At 43.4% G+C, this 15618-nt stretch overlaps 1 long non-coding RNA gene across 1 annotated transcript in view; it reads left to right on the top strand.

The window, feature by feature from the left end:
• LOC136306764 (uncharacterized) overlaps window positions 1-8048 on the top strand; it is a 36265-nt gene extending 28217 nt beyond the window's left edge. The window contains exons 2-4 of the long non-coding RNA XR_010725678.1: window positions 140-495; window positions 3070-3160; window positions 7642-8048. This is a non-coding gene — a long non-coding RNA (uncharacterized lncRNA). The remainder of the gene's footprint in view (window positions 1-139; window positions 496-3069; window positions 3161-7641) is intronic.
• The last annotated feature ends 7570 nt before the right edge of the window (window positions 8049-15618 follow it).

The following is a 15618-nucleotide window of genomic DNA, read 5'->3' as shown; positions in this document are numbered from 1 at the left end:
ACTGTTGATTCAATTTATTTGATATAAGGCTATTCAAAGTGTCTATTGAGTTTTGTCAGATTACATCTTTTAAGGAATTGGTTCAAGTTTGTGGGCATAGAGTTGTTCATAGTATTCCCTCATTATCCATTTTTTTCAGGTGAGAAGAGAGGAGATAGTGAGGCAGATTCCTGCATGTGCCCCAACCAGGAACCACCTGGCAACCCCATTTGGGGACGATGCTTAAATACTGAGCTATTTTTAGCACCTGAGGCTGATGCACTTGGAACAACTGATCTATCCTCAGTGCCCAGGGTGATGCTCAGACCAATGAAGCCACTGTCTGCAGGAGAGGAAGAAGGAGAAAAGGGGGAAAGGCAGAAGGAGAGAAGCAGATGGTCACTTCTCCTGTGTGCCCTGACTGGGAATCAAACCCAGGATGTCCATACATTAGGCCAATGCTTTATCCACTGAACCACCAGCCAGGACCCCTCATTATTCTTTTTAATGTCATTGGTAAGTGTGATGATGTCCCCTTCTTTATTATAATACTAGTGATACTAGTAATTTGTATCATCTTTCTTTTTTTTCTTAGCAAGCCTGGCTAGAGGCTGAATGATTTTATTGATCTTTTAAAAGAACCAATTCTTGGTTTTGTTGATTTTCCCTATTAATTTACTGTTTTCAATTTCATTATTTCTGTTTTAATTATTTCTTTTCTTCTGTATACTGTGGATTTAATTTGCTCTTTTCTTTTTTAAATTCATTTATTGATTTTAGAAAGAGAGGAAGAGAGAGAGCAAGACAGACAAACAGAAACATCAATTCTTGTGTGTCCCCTGACCGGGGATCAAACCTTCAACCTTGGTGTATCAGGACAAAGCTCTAACCAACTGAGTTATCCAGCTAGGGCTAATTTGTTCTTCTTTTTCTGGTTTCCTAAGATTGAAGATTGGGTGATTTTAGGTTTCTTCTCTTCTAAAATATGCATTTAAGTTTTATAGGTTTCTCTCTAAGTACAGATTTTGCTGTATGTCACACATTTGAAATCATGTATTTTCATTTTCATTTAACTAAAAATATTTTGTAATTTCTCTTGAGATTTCTTCTTTTAAATGTGTTTAAAATGTGTTGTTTAATTTCCAAGTATTGGGGGATTTTCCAGATACTTTTCTGTTATGGATTTCAGGGTTAATATCATTGTGGTCTGAAAAGCAGACATTGCATGGTTTCTTGATTTCTATTCTTTTATATTTGTTAACATTCAGTTTATGGCCCAAAATGTGGTCTGTCTTAGTAAAGGATCTGTGTGAGCCTCAAAAGAACATGTAACCTGCTGTCAGATGCAGTAGTCTACAGATGTCGGTTACATCCGTTGGGTGATGGTGCTGTTGAGTTCAACTATGTCCTTACTGATCATCTGCCTGCTGGATCTGTCCATTTTTTATTTCTCTTTTTTTTTTTAATTTTTTTTATTATTATTATTCATTTTAGAGAGGAGAGGGAGAGACAGAGAGAGAAGGAGAGAGGAGAGAGAGAAAGAAGGGGGGAGGAGCTGGAAGCATCAACTCCCATATGTGCCTTGACCAGGCAAGCCCAGGGTTTCGAACCAGTGACCTCAGCATTTCCAAGTCGATGCTTTATCCACTGCACCACCACAGGTCAGGCTATTTCTCATTTTTTGATCCACTCTGATAATTGATCTTCTAATTGGTCTACTTAGACTACTAATGTCTAATGTGATGATTGATATATCATTGAATTAATATCTGCTATATTTGTTACTGTTTTCTCTTTGTTGCCTCTGTTTTTGTCTTTCACACTTTTTCTGTCTTATGTGGGTTTTTTTTTAATTTTTTATTATTTGGGAAAGAAAGAAAGAGAGAGATAGAGAGAAGCATCAATTCCTTGTTCTACTTAGTTGTGCAGCCATTGATAGCTTCTCATACATGTTTGGACTGGGGCTTAAACCAGCAACCTAACTGTTGAGCTGGTGCCCTTGAGATGCTACATCAGTGCTTCATGAGGAATCTCTGTTTACTGGGCCACTGGCCAGGGAATGCCTTTTGTCGGTTTTTGTTGTTGTTGTTGTTGTGTTTTGTTTTGTTTTTTATAGAGACAGAGAGAAAGTCAGAGAGAGGGATAGACAGGGACAGACAGACAGGAACGGAGAGATGAGAAGCATCAATCATTAGTTTTTCGTTGTGCGTTGCAACACCTTAGTTGTTCATTGATTGCTTTCTCATATGTGCCTTGACCAGGGGCCTTCAGCAGACCGAGTAACCTCTTGCTTGAGCCAGCGACATTGGGTTGAAGCTGATGAGCTTTTGCTCAAACCAGATGAGCCCATGTTCAAGCTAGTGACCTCGGGGTCTCGAACCTGGGTCCTCTGCATCCTAGTTCGACGCTCTATCCACTGCGCCACAGCCTGGTCAGGCCCTTTTGTGGTTTTAATTGAGCACTTTATGATTCCATTTTCTTTCCTTCTTACCATATGAATTATACTTATTTTTAAACTTTTTAGTAATTGTCATGGAGTTTGTAATACACATTTACAATTAATCCAAATCTACTTTTGAATAACTCTGTATGCCCTGACTGGATAGTTTGATTGGTTAGAGCACTGTCCCAAAGCACAGAGGTTACTGGTTCAATTTTTTTTTTTTGGTTTTTTTTTTGGGGGGGGGTGTTTTAATTCTTTTTAGAGAGGAGGGGCAGAGAGAGAGAGAGAGAGAGAGAGAGAGAGAGAGAAGGGGGGGAGGAGCTGGAAGCATCAACTCCCATATGTGCCTTGACCAGGCAAGCCAGGGTTTTGAACCGGCAGCCTCAGTGTTTCCAGGTTGACGCTTTATCCACTACGCCACCACAGGTCAGGCCTACTGGTTCAATTTTTGGTCAGGACACACACAGGAGCAGTGCAATATTCCTGTCTCTCTCTCTCAAGTCAATAAAACAAACTTTTTTAAAAAGCAGAATTTCCTTTAAAAAAAAAAATTATATGCTCATGATTCACATCAGTATTTGGTAGTACCTATTTGTGTTGTGACAAGACAGAAGTACCTATCTAATAGCATCCATTTTGTCTCTTAGCTTACAAAGCCTCAAGATTTAATATCTGGCCCATTAAAAAAACAAAAACAACAACAAGAAAAAAACAAACAAAACTCCTGACTACAGAACTGTGAGTATTTGAAAGTTGCAAGGACAGTTCATTAAAAAATGGCATTGCAGGCCCTGGCTGGCTGGCTCAGTGGTAGAGCGTCGGCCTGGCGTGCAGGAGTCCTGGGTTTGATTCCTGGCCAGGGCACACAGGAGAAGCGTCCATCTGCTTCTCCACCCCTCCCCCTCTCCTTCCTCTCTGTCTCTCTCTTCCCCCTCCCGCAGCCAAGGCTCCATTGGAACAAAGTTGGCCCAGGCACTGGGGATGGCTCTATGGCCTCTGCCTCAGGCGCCAGAATGGCTCTGGTTGCAACAAAGCAACGCCCCAGATGGGCGGAGCATCGCCCCCTGGTGGGCATGCCTGGTGGATCCTGGTCAGGCGCATGCGGGAGTCTGTCTGACTGCCTCCCTGTTTCCAGCTTCAGAAAAATACAAAAAAAAAAAAAAAAAAAGGCATTGAAGGATTCCTCGCTAGGGTATTTTAGTTAAGTATAAAGTCTAATTATGATGATTTAGCAAACATAGCCTTGGCCACAGTCATGTTATTTAATTAAAAGTGGACTTGGACCTGAAACTACGCCTTGCTACTATAAACACATGTACATTTTAGTTTCTGCAAACACCACCATCTGTCTTACTTCAATGCTTCCAGTTTGAATTTTTATTATTTTTATCTTTTTTTTTTTTTTTTATGTGCCTTGACCACGGGCCTTCAGCAGACCAAGTAACTCCTTGCTTGAGCCAGCGACGTTGGGCTCAAGCTGGTGAGCTTTGCTCAAACCAGATGAGCCATCGCTCAAGCTGGCGACCTCGGGGTCTCGAACCTGGGTCCTCTGCATCCCAGTCCAACGCTCTATTCACTGCGCCACCACCTGGTCAGGCGAATTTTTATTAGTTTTATAGTTTTGTTTATATTTCATTTGTACATCTCCCTTTGACTTCAGACATCAATAACACCCTCATAAACAGGTTACATACATACTTGCTTATGTATGTAATCTTGTAAAAAATAATCTTGTCACAGCTCTATGTCTACTCTTTTTCTTTAAAAGTGTCCCATTTAGTACTCAAATTTGAGAAACATTGCCTTAAATCAGACTTCCACATTATAGCAGCCACTGTTTCCATCAGGTATTAGATGTGATCATAAATGAGAATCCCTTAATCCTCCCAGATGTATTTTTATTACTGGAAAGGAATGCTATGAATACACACAAATCTGTCTCTCCAGGAAGTGTTAAAAATTTAAGTTCAATATTTTTCATCCGGTGGTCAGGGTAATGATGGAGTGTTCAGAAGAGGCTCTATTAGGCAGAACTGATCTTGACAAACATCTGGTCTTCCCTCTTTAAATGCAGTGGTTCACGAACAATGTGCACAGAGTCACCTGGAGCATTTGTTTGACATGAAGATTCCCAAACTTTTCTTCTAGATTTTCACTCAGTAGTTGTAGAATGAGGCTCTGAGATATTCACTCCTAACAAAAATCTCAGAACATTCTGAGCTGATGATGCAATGGCCACCATATATTGAGAAACATGTTAAAAGTTCCTGGGGTTTTTTTTCTTTTCTTTCTTTCTTTCTTTCTTTCTTTCTTTCTTTCTTTCTTTCTTTCTTTCTTTCTTTCTTTCTTTTCTTTCTCCCTCCCTCTCTCCCTCCCTTCCCTCCTTTCTTTCTCTCTTTCTTTCTTTTTTTTAAATTAAATGAGAAGTGGGGAGGCAGAGAGACAGGCTCCCACATGTGCCCCAACTGGAATCCATCCGGCAAGCCCCCTACCTGGCAATGCTCTGCCCATCTGGGGCAATTGCTCCATTGTTCAGCAACTGAGCTATTTTAGCACCTGAGGTGAGGCCATGGAGTCATCCTCAGCACCCAAGGCTAACTTGCTTCAGTGGAGCCTTGGCTTCAGGAGGGGAAGAAAGAGATAAGGAGAAGGGGAGAGGTGGAGAAGCATATGGCCGCTTCTCCTGTGTGCCTTGACTAGGAATCAAACCTGGGACTTCCACATGCCAGGCCAGTACTCTACCACTGAGCCAACTAGCCAGGGCCAAAGGCTTCTGATTTTCATGGGCTTTATTCTGTCTTTCACTTCAGGACCAAGCAGATCTTTCAGAAGCTCTAAATTTATTTTTCCTATGAGAACTCCTTAAGAGGTGAGCTAGAAAGAGGGTATAGCCCATTGTACCTTGGTGTTTATTCATTGCTATTATAAATCTTATACTTGTTTGCAGAACATTCTAGATTATAACAGTGCCTTGAGCTATTTTGTTTGTAACTAATTAGAAGTAATTCAGGTTTAAAGATTCAACTACCAATTAAGTAAATTTTCAATTGAAAAATAAAATGTAACCAAGACTCATTGTCTATCAATCTAATTTTTTGTGTGTGACAGAGACAAAGAGAGACAGAGAGAGGGACAGACAGACAGGAAGGGAGAAAGATGAGAAACATCAATTCTTTATTGCGGCACCTTAGTTGTTCATTGATTGCTTTCTCATATGTGCCTTGACTAGAGGGCTAAAGCAGACTGAGTGACCCCTTGCTCAAGCCAGCGACCTTGGGTTCAAGCCAGTGACCTTGGGCTTCAAGCTAGAAACCATGGGGTCATGTCTATGATCCCACACTCAAGCCAGTGACCCTGTGCTCAAGCTGGATGAGCCTGCACTCAAGCTGCCGACCTCAGAGTTTCAATCCTGGGTCCCCTGCATTTCAGCCCAGTGCTCTATTCACTGTGCCACTGGTTGGTCAGGCCAATCTGATTATTTTTAAAAAGCCTTAAGCAATAGCCTGACCACGTGGTAGTGCAGTGGATGGAGTATTGACCTGGGACACTGAGGATCCAGGTTCAAAATCCCAAGATCCCTAGCTTGGGTGTGGGCTCACCAGCTTGAGCATAGGATTGCTGGCTTGAGCATTGGATCATAGACATTGCCCCATGGTCGCTGGCTTGAGCTCAAAGTCACTGGCTTGAGCAAGGGGTTACTGGCTCATCTGGAGCACCCCCGTCCCCCCACAAGTCACATAATCAATGAACAACTAAAGTGCCACAACTTCAAGTTGATGCTTCACATCTCTCTCCCTTCTTATCTCTCTCTCACTAAAAAAAAAAAAAAAAAAAAAAAGCTAAAATAAAAATAAATAAATGCCTTAAAAAATATAAGGAATCTCCATAGTCTCACATTTTAGTGATTTTTCTGAAATCTTCACTGAAGTTATAAACATTCATGCAAAAGCCCTTTTTCATTGCCTACAAAACAGATGAATATTTTATTTTAGATAAAAAGCATTAGTCCAGTACATTAGTTTGAATGGTTAATATAGAATCTGTACTACTAAATAGAAGTCTCAATGCAAGTCACCAAAAACTCACTGTCTGTGATAAGAATTTAATGATGGAAAACTTTCCCAACCTGGGGAAGGAATCAGACATACATGCTCAAGGGAACACAGAGAATCCCAAACAAGTTGAACCCAAAGACATTCACACCAAGACACATCATAATGCAAAAGGTTAAAGACAGAGAAAATCTTAAAAACAGGGAGAGAGGCTTGACCAGGCCTGGCCAGATAGTTCAGTTGGTTGGAGCACTGCCCCAAATTACACAGGTTGCCAGTTCAATCTCTGGTCAGGGCATATACAGGAACAGATTGATGTTTCTGTCTTTCCTTCTCTCTCCTCCCCTCTCTCTAAAATCAATAAAATAACCATTAAAAAAAAAGAAGTACAGATTGGTAGTTACAAGTAGTCATGGGGATGTATAGTACAGCACAGGGAATATAGTCAATAATACTGTAATAACTATGTATGGTGTCAGATAGGTGCACAACTTATCAGATGATCACTTAGTAAGTCACATAATGTCTAATCACTAAGTTGTACACCTGAAAGTAGTATAATATCATACGTCGACTGTAATTAAAAAATAAAGTATTTTTAAAAAGAATTTAAATAACCACGTCACCTACAATTCAGACCACTTCCGGAGCTAACATTACTGAAGAAATTAACCTGTGATTAGTTTTTAAAGGCTATGTTTGCACAAGTCACACTCCACTTCCCACAATCCAATGGCGACTAAAACATAATACATTAATATAAGCAAAAGCTTTTTCTAGGAAGGAAAATATTGTTAGCCCTGGAATATTACAGGATCAGGCTCACCTGGTGGCAAAGGCTTCCGAGAAGTTATTTCCAGTCCCAGCTCAGCTCCTGATGTTGATGTGATCAAAGGGGACTTGGGTTCACCACCTAGTTTCCTCATCTGTGAATCTGGAATAATAATGCACCTGCTTTACAAAGGGACCATGAGGTATAGCAAACTGAGCGACAGCAGCATTTTCCCAATTCAAGCCTTGAAATTAGAACCTCATTGTTTGTGATATCCCCAACATACGCATTAGTGACTGCTATTTTAACTATTCATTATTTATTTATTCTAAATTTCAATACCTTCCAGTCAGATCACTGTGGGCTTCCTAACCTTGATGTCTCCCTGGTTTCAGCCTTGTTGGTGAAACTCCAGACAAGGCTTTTGATGAATATTGCTCCTGGCTCCCAGATCACCCTCCCTTCCTGTTGACTGCTGGCTCCACATACACTGCTCACTGCCATGCCCTGGCCCGTGCTGTCTCTGGACAGGCCTGCCAGCTAGCCAGTTTCGATGGGGTGGCCAGTGGCTCCTGCACTAGACAGAGTGCCTGTGTCTGCCTACTCCCACCAGTTCTCCCACCTGCAGCCTGTAGACACTGTCACAATGCCCCTTGTGTGTCATAACTGTGTCACCCCCTCAGGGTCTTTCAGGTCACTAGATGTCCCCAAAACAGTTAATAATTGCTAGATTTCTTATTCATCAAAGATTTGGTGTGTAATTTGGGGTTGAATAAGATGAGATAAGAGGGAAAAATGCAAATGCAGGAATCCTCTAGTATCCTGAAAACTGATTTTCTTTTCATCCTCAAGTATTCTATTTTTTTTTTTTTTTTGTATTTTTCTGAAGCTGGAAATGGGGAGAGACAGACAGACAGACTCCCGCATGCGCCCGACCGGGATCCACCCGGCACGCCCACCAGGGGCGACGGATGCTCTGCCCACCAGGGGGCAATGCTCTGCCCCTCCGGGGCGTCGCTCTGCCGCCACCAGAGCCACTCTAGCGCCTGGGGCAGAGGCCAAGGAGCCATCCCCAGGGCCCAGGCCATCTTTGCTCCAATGGAGCCTTGGCTGTGGGAGGGGAAGAGAGAGACAGAGAGGAAGGAGGGGGTGGGGGTGGAGAAGCAAATGGGCGCTTCTCCTATGTGCCCTGGCCGGGAATCGAACCCGGGTCCCCCGCACACCAGGCCGACGCTCTACCGCTGAGCCAACCGGCCAGGGCTCAAGTATTCTATTTTAGATTTAGTATTCCACTCTACAAGGTTTTCCCTGGCGAAGTGGACTTCCTCTTTCTACCTTAATCAACAAACATGCACAAACACCATTAACTGAAAATATTGTTTTAGCTTAGTATTTGTTCTTATATCATGTTTTATATTTGGAAAGACATCTGTAGGATATATTACTATGTACAGAAATAGTAATGTCCCATTATTGTGGTATTACAAGGAAGAGCTCTATTCCATATGAATGAAATTTCTGGATAAATAAAAATTAACTTCTTAAAGACTAGTCCTATGAAAAATTTCACCATTTTTCACAGAACTCTTAGTTTTTAAAATAACAATGGAATTTAATACTTTAATAATAACCTAATTCATTATCTATCAATGGATGCTCTTCTAAAATAACATAGATGCTTGCTTCCTTACATAGTGGAAATCAAACATAATTTAACTTTTTCATTGCACTTCCAGAGTATCATTAAGAGTATTTATTATTGCCTGACCTGTGGTGGTGCAGTGGATAAAGTGTTGACCTGGAACACTGAGGTCAGCAGTTCAAAACCCTGGGCTTGCCTTGTCAAATCACATAGGGGAGTTGATGCTTCCTGCTCCTCCTCCTTCTCTCTCTCTCTCTTTCTCTACCTCTCTATAAAATGAATAAAAATAAAATCTTTTTTTTAAAAAAAGTATTCATTATTAAGATTGTTTTAATTGAGTACTAATTTTAAAAAAAAATTTTTTTATTTATTCATTTTAGAAAGGAGAGGGGGAGAGAGAGAGGAGAGAGAGAGAAGGGGGGGAGGAGCAGGAAGCATCAACTCCCATATGTGCCATGACCAGGCAAGCCCAGGGTTTTGAACCGGCGACCTCAGCATTTCCAGGTCGACGCTTTATCCACTGCACCACCACAGGTCAGGCAATTGAGTACTAATTTTACTTCTCAGAATTCTTGTCACTAAAGATTTCCAGATGATACTTTATGTTATTATTTTATCTGCTGATCCCTTCTAAATTACTACTTTTAATCTACTCCAGACTAGCAAACGAGGTAAAATCCAACTTGAGTTAGAAACATGCTTGTTCACTTTTGGTGGGAGTGTAAATGATGCAGCTGCTATGGGACATGGCATAATGGTTTCCTCCCAAATCAAAATAGAATAACGATATAACTTAGTAATTCTATTTCCTAATTTATACCCAAAAGTGAAGTGTGGAAAAGAAAGGCTCTTGCCTGACCAGGCGGTGGCGCAGTGGATAGAACTTTGGACTGGGATGCGGGGGACCCAGGTTCGAGACCCCGAGGTCGCCAGCTTGAGCACGGGCTCATCTGGTTTGAGCAAAGCTCACCAGCTTGGACCCAAGGTCACTTGCTCGAGCAAGGGGTTACTCAGTCTGCTGAAGGCCCATGGTCAAGGCACATATGAGAAAGCAATCAATGAACAACTAAGGTGTTGCAACAAAAAACTGATGATTGATGCTTCTCATCTCTCTCCATTCCTGTCTGTCTGTCCATCACTATCTATCCCTCTCTCTGACTCTCTCTCTCTGTCTCTGTAAAAAAAAAAGGGGGGGCGGGGCTCTTAACAGGAATAATATTTGGCAAAATTTACTTTCTCTAAAACAGACTTTTAGCAGAACTTACTTTTTCTGAAAAGACTCCCTATTCCTGGTCTGGAGGCTGGTTCCCATTCCCAGACTGTGGCCTTGGGCTAGCTTTGCAAGGTCCCAGGTGTTCTCAGAATGTTTCTCCCTGAATTAGCCCTATAGACAAACATTGTAAGAAAGCTTGTTTCACGGCTCTGTTTTACTGCTATGCTTCTTCTCCTCCCAGTCCTCAGTCAGTATGTAATTCCACCTATAAAACCCAACTCCAAAATGCAGTCGGAGCCGCATTGATTTGACAACTTAGGTTTCCATGCAGTTCGTGTAGCAGGCTAATTAAAGACTCTTAATTTCTTAATTTGGCTAATTGATTGATTGTGTGGGAAGACATCTTATCTCTTTGTTTCATCATAACAGATGGAGGCCCCAGCAAGGTAAGAATCCTTTGGACTCAATTGTCTTTTTGTCTGCAACACAAGCGGGCTGTCTGACTTACTCAGCCTGACTGCCCAGAGCAGAAACCCAGCAAGGGAGGTGCCACCTGAGATGTTCCAGGGCCCCGCTGGTCTTTTCTGTCTGACCGACAGTCAGCTGCGGACAATCAGCATGCCCATCCACCCATTTGGAGTCATCAAGAAAGCCTCCAGAGATAAGCAGAGCAGATTTGCAATCTGCTCAATCTGTGGTTTGTTTATGGCTAGCCGTCTATTGTGATCGAGGGTCGGACACGACCAAACTCACACAATAGTTTCTCTAGCGCCAAGACGTTGGCAGAGAGTTATATGAAAGAGGGATCTGTGTGCCCTTGGGAGGACAGTTGCTGGGACTGAGTCCCACCTCAAGCATCCTAGGACACATTGGATTTGCTCTCATATGTCTGCCCTCTGCTTGTTTTGCCACTTTCATTTTTACAGGACTGTAAGAGACATCTCCTGGTTTGGTCCCTCTTTGGGATCTCCTTCCAGCATTCTTCTCTGGATAGAGGGTCCCTCAGCCACTGAGGGACTTTTCAAGTGTCCCTCTCTGATTTTACTCCTGCCGAGATCTCGTTCTTCGCTTTTGTTTTGCTATTCTGTCTCTGTGTTGAAAACCCCTGAGTGACTGTGTGAATAAAGAGCTCAGGCACCTGAGCCTGAGTTTCCAGTGTGTGGCTCTCCACGGGCACCCCCTTCCCTTTCTGTATGAGAGTTCTTTGTCCTTTGGTTCTACAGGATATGACCCAACGGGGGACATTTTAGAAAACTGGCACAAACTTCAGTTCTTGATCCCTTTTGTGATCTTGGGAAGTTCATTTATACTCATATTGTTTGTAACAATAGGGGAAGGAAGGGCAAAGTAAGAGTCAAACTCCTCTTGAGTGTATGCTTAGGAATTTCAAAAGTAAGTTTTCTGATGATTATGGTGTAAAACTAAGCAAGGGGAGACTTCAAACTCTTTGTGAACTAGAATGGCCATCCCTTGGGGTAAAGTGCCAAAACAAGGCTCATTAGATCCTAGAGATGTCAGAGCTGTATGGAATGTAATAGCTAAGCCTCCGGGCCACCCAGACCAGTTCCCATCTATAGATCAGTAGAGGGCTCTAGTAGAGCCCCCTCGCTGGCTGAAAGGCTGTGCTGTCATCATGTTTTGCTAGCAACGGCCTCAAAATCAAACAAGAAGGTCCCTGTTTTACAAGCTGTTCAGGAAGGTTCAGGATTGCCCCTTCCATATCTTCCTCCTCCATTGGCTCCATCCACCTCAGAGAAGCCTCAGGCTATAACAGGACTGTTGGAATCTGTGCTGTACACACATTGCCCCACCTGAGACTATTGCCAGCAGCTTTCAGTTACTTTATTTACTACTGAAGAGAGAGAAAAAATAAAATCAGAGGCTAGAAAAGCTGTCATGCTGGGGAGAAATGGCTCTGAGGAGGACAATCAGGACCACCTTGAGAGGGTGTTCCCCATTGTCCAGCCTAAATGGGACCCCAACACTACTGCAGGATGGGAAGCTTTGAACACTTCTCACCAGTTTCTGTTAGCTGGGATCAGGGGAGCTGCTGAGAAACCCATAAATTTGTCTAAGGTGCTGGAGGCTATTCAGGGCCCCCAGAAAACTGCCTCAGCTCTCTTAGAGAGACTGCAAGAAGCTTACAGGGTCTGCACACCTCTAGACCCTGAGGCACCAGAGAATGCTAGGGCAGCTAACTTAGCTTTCGTGTCACACTCTGCTCCAGATATCAGGAGAAGCTACAAAAATTGGAAGGCTTCCCAGGAATGGTGATTTCCCAATTGTTAAAAATAGCTCAGAAAGTTTATAATAACAGATACCCTTGAGGAGAAACAGACTAAGAAAATAACAAAGGTAGTTATAGCTGTTTTAGAACACCAGAATAAAAGAAAAGGAAGCCTGAATTAAGCAGAAATCAGTGTGCTTATTGTAAAGAAGAAGGACATTAGAAGACTGTCCAAAGCTGAAAGGAAAGTCACAGCAGACCCCAAGAATCCTTAATCTAAAGGAGGACTAACAGGGTCAGGGCTCCATACCTGTTAGCCTTTACAAGCAGGAGGCTAACTGGTAGATTTTATCACTAGCTCTAGAGCTTCTCACTCTGTTCTCACTGCCCTCTCAGACTGCTCTCAGGGAAGCAAGTACTCATATTAAAAGACTGTTAGAAGCTGGTATTCTTGTTCCTTGCCAATCCCAATAGAATGCTCCTTTACTGCCTGTCCAGAAGCCAGGCACCAAAGACTATCGTCCAGTCCAGGACTTAATGGGAAGTAAATAAATGGGTTGAGACAATACACCCAACTGTGTCCTTACACACTTTTGTTTTTTTTAATTTATTTTTTACAGAGACAGATAATGAGTCAGAGAGAGGGATAGACAGGGACAGACAGACAGGAACGGAGAGAGATGAGAAGCATCAATTATTAGTTTTTCATTGCGCGTTGCAACACCTTAGTTGTTCATTGATTGCTTTCTCATACGTGCCTTGACCACGGGCCTTCAGCAGACCAAGTAACCCCTTGCTGGACCCAGCGACCTTGGGTTCAAGCTGGTGGGCTTTTGCTCAAACCAGATGAGCCCGCACTCAAGCTGGTGACCTCGGGGTCTCGAACCTGGGTCCTCCACATCCCAGTCCGACGCTCCATCCACTGTGCCACCGTCTGGTCAGGCTGTCCTTACACACTTTTAAGCCTGTTGTCACTGGACTTGAAATTTTACACAGTCTTAGATTTGAAAGATGTTTTCTTCAGTATTCCCCTGACCCCTGCAAGTCAACCCATCTTTGCCTTCGAGTAGAATGACCCAGAAGCAGGCATTTCAGGACAACTAACCAGGACCAGATTACCACAGGGCTTCAAAAATTCACCGACCCTGTTTGATGAGGCATTACATCAGGACCTTCTTGCCTTCCACCAGGAACATCCAGAATGCAAGCTGCTGCAGTGTGTGGATGATTTGCTTCTAGCTGTGAAAACGGAGGTAAGCTGCTGCACAGCCACTGAGGGACTTTTACAAGAACACTGCAGACTCTGGGGTACCAGGTGTCAGCTAAGAAAACACAACCCTGCACCTCTAAGGTGACCTTTCTAGGCAACCACACTGAGGCAGGGAAGGATACTCTCTCCTCCAGTCATATAGAGGCAATCCTTTGAGTCCAACCCCCACTAGCAAGAGACAAGTTTGAGAAATTCTCAGGGCAGTTGGATATTGCAGGTTGTGGATCCCTAGGTTTGCAGAGATAGCTAAGCCTTTATACTCTTGTACAGCAGGAACCCAAGAGTTAAGTTGGATAAGGAACAAGAAGCTTTTGAAACCCTCAGAAAGGCCCTCACTGAGGCCCCTGCCCTGGCTTTGCCAGACATTACCAAGCCTTTCCAGCTCTTTGTTTATGAAAGCAAGGGAATAGCAAAAGGAGTTTGGGCCAAAACTTTAGGGCCATAGAGCAGGCCCATTGCTTATTTCTCTAAGCAGCTAGACCCTGTTGCATCTAGATGGCCAAACTGTCTCAGAGCCATAGCAGCCACTGTCATACTAGTGAGAGAGGCAGATAAACTAACCATGGGGCAAGAACTGTTCCTGACAACCCCACATGCAGTAGAGACTTTGCTTAGAGGAACACCAGAAAGGTGGATGTCTAATTCTGGGATCACGCAGTATCAAGCCCTGCTTATAGATCAGCCTCACATTAAGTTTGTCCAGACACAGGCTATCAACCCAGCAAGCCTGATGCCTAATAAAGACCCAAGCATCCCCTTGCATGACTGCTCTGAACAATGTTCAAACTGCAAGACCAGACCTTACTGATGTACCTCTATTTAATGCAGAAGTACATCTATTCACTGATGGCAGCAGTTTTGTCCTAGATATGCTGGAGCAGCTGTAGTAACTCCTGATGAGACCATATAGGCCCAAGCCTTGACCCATGAGACATCAATCAGCTCAGCGAGCAGAACTTATCACTGTCACCCAGGCATTGAGGTGGGCCAAAAGAAGGAAGGTCAACATTTACACTGACAGTAGGTATGCTTTTGCTACTGCCCATGTTCATGCAGCAATCTATAAGGAGAAAGGATTCCTGACATCTGCTGGTAAGGACATCAAAAGCAAGTGAAGATTTTAGCTTTACTAGAAGTTATTTGGTTGCTGGAAACTGGAGCACTTATTCATTGCCCAGGACACCAGCAAGGGGACTCAATGGGGGCAAAAGGAAATTGGGCAGCAGATAAGGCAGCCAAAGAAGTCACTTTAAAACCAGTAGGGCCTTTAGAAATCTTACTGACTTTACCAGAACTCTTATTGCCAGAGATGCCTTTTTATAACCAACTAGAGGAGGATTCTGCTGTAAGAAAAAGTATACCTGGCCCCGGCCGGTTGGCTCAGCGGTAGAGCGTCGGCCTGGCGTGCAGGAGTCCCGGGTTCTATTCCTGGCCAGAGCACACAGGAGAGGCGCCCATTTGCTTCTCCCCCCCCCCCCCCTTCCTCTCTGTCTCTCTCTTCCCCTCCCGCAGCAAGGCTCCATTGGAGCAAAGATGGCCTGGGCGCTGGGGATGGCTCTGTGGCCTCTGCCTCAGGCGCTAGAATGGCTCTGGACACAACAGAGCGACGCCCCAGAGGGGCAGAGCATCGCCCCCTGGTGGGCATGCTGGGTGGATCCTGGTCAGGCGCATGCGGGAGTCTTGTCTGACTGCCTCCCTGTTTCCAGCTTCGGAAAAATGAAAAAAAAAAAAAAAAAGAATACCTAAAAATACAGAAGGGTAGCTAGAGTTGCTGGACAAGAGACAATTCTCACCTGAAGCCCTGAGCATTATCAGTCAGCTACATCAAGCTACTCATTAAGACCAAACTAAGCTAATAGAATTATTTAAGAAAAATCACTACTTGCCAGACTTAGAAGCTATTGCAGAAAGCATAGTGTCCAGGTATCTAATTTGTGCCCAAGTAAACACTAAACAAAATAGGGAAGTAAGTCATAAAGAGAAATAGGGATAGAAGAGCATTCCCAGGAAAACATTGGGA

Source organism: Saccopteryx bilineata, chromosome 5 (genome assembly GCF_036850765.1).
Source record: "Saccopteryx bilineata isolate mSacBil1 chromosome 5, mSacBil1_pri_phased_curated, whole genome shotgun sequence".
Taxonomy (NCBI): Eukaryota; Metazoa; Chordata; class Mammalia; order Chiroptera; family Emballonuridae; genus Saccopteryx; species Saccopteryx bilineata.
Note: the sequence above shows the minus strand (reverse complement) of the source record. Positions and strands in the feature narration are given on the sequence as shown.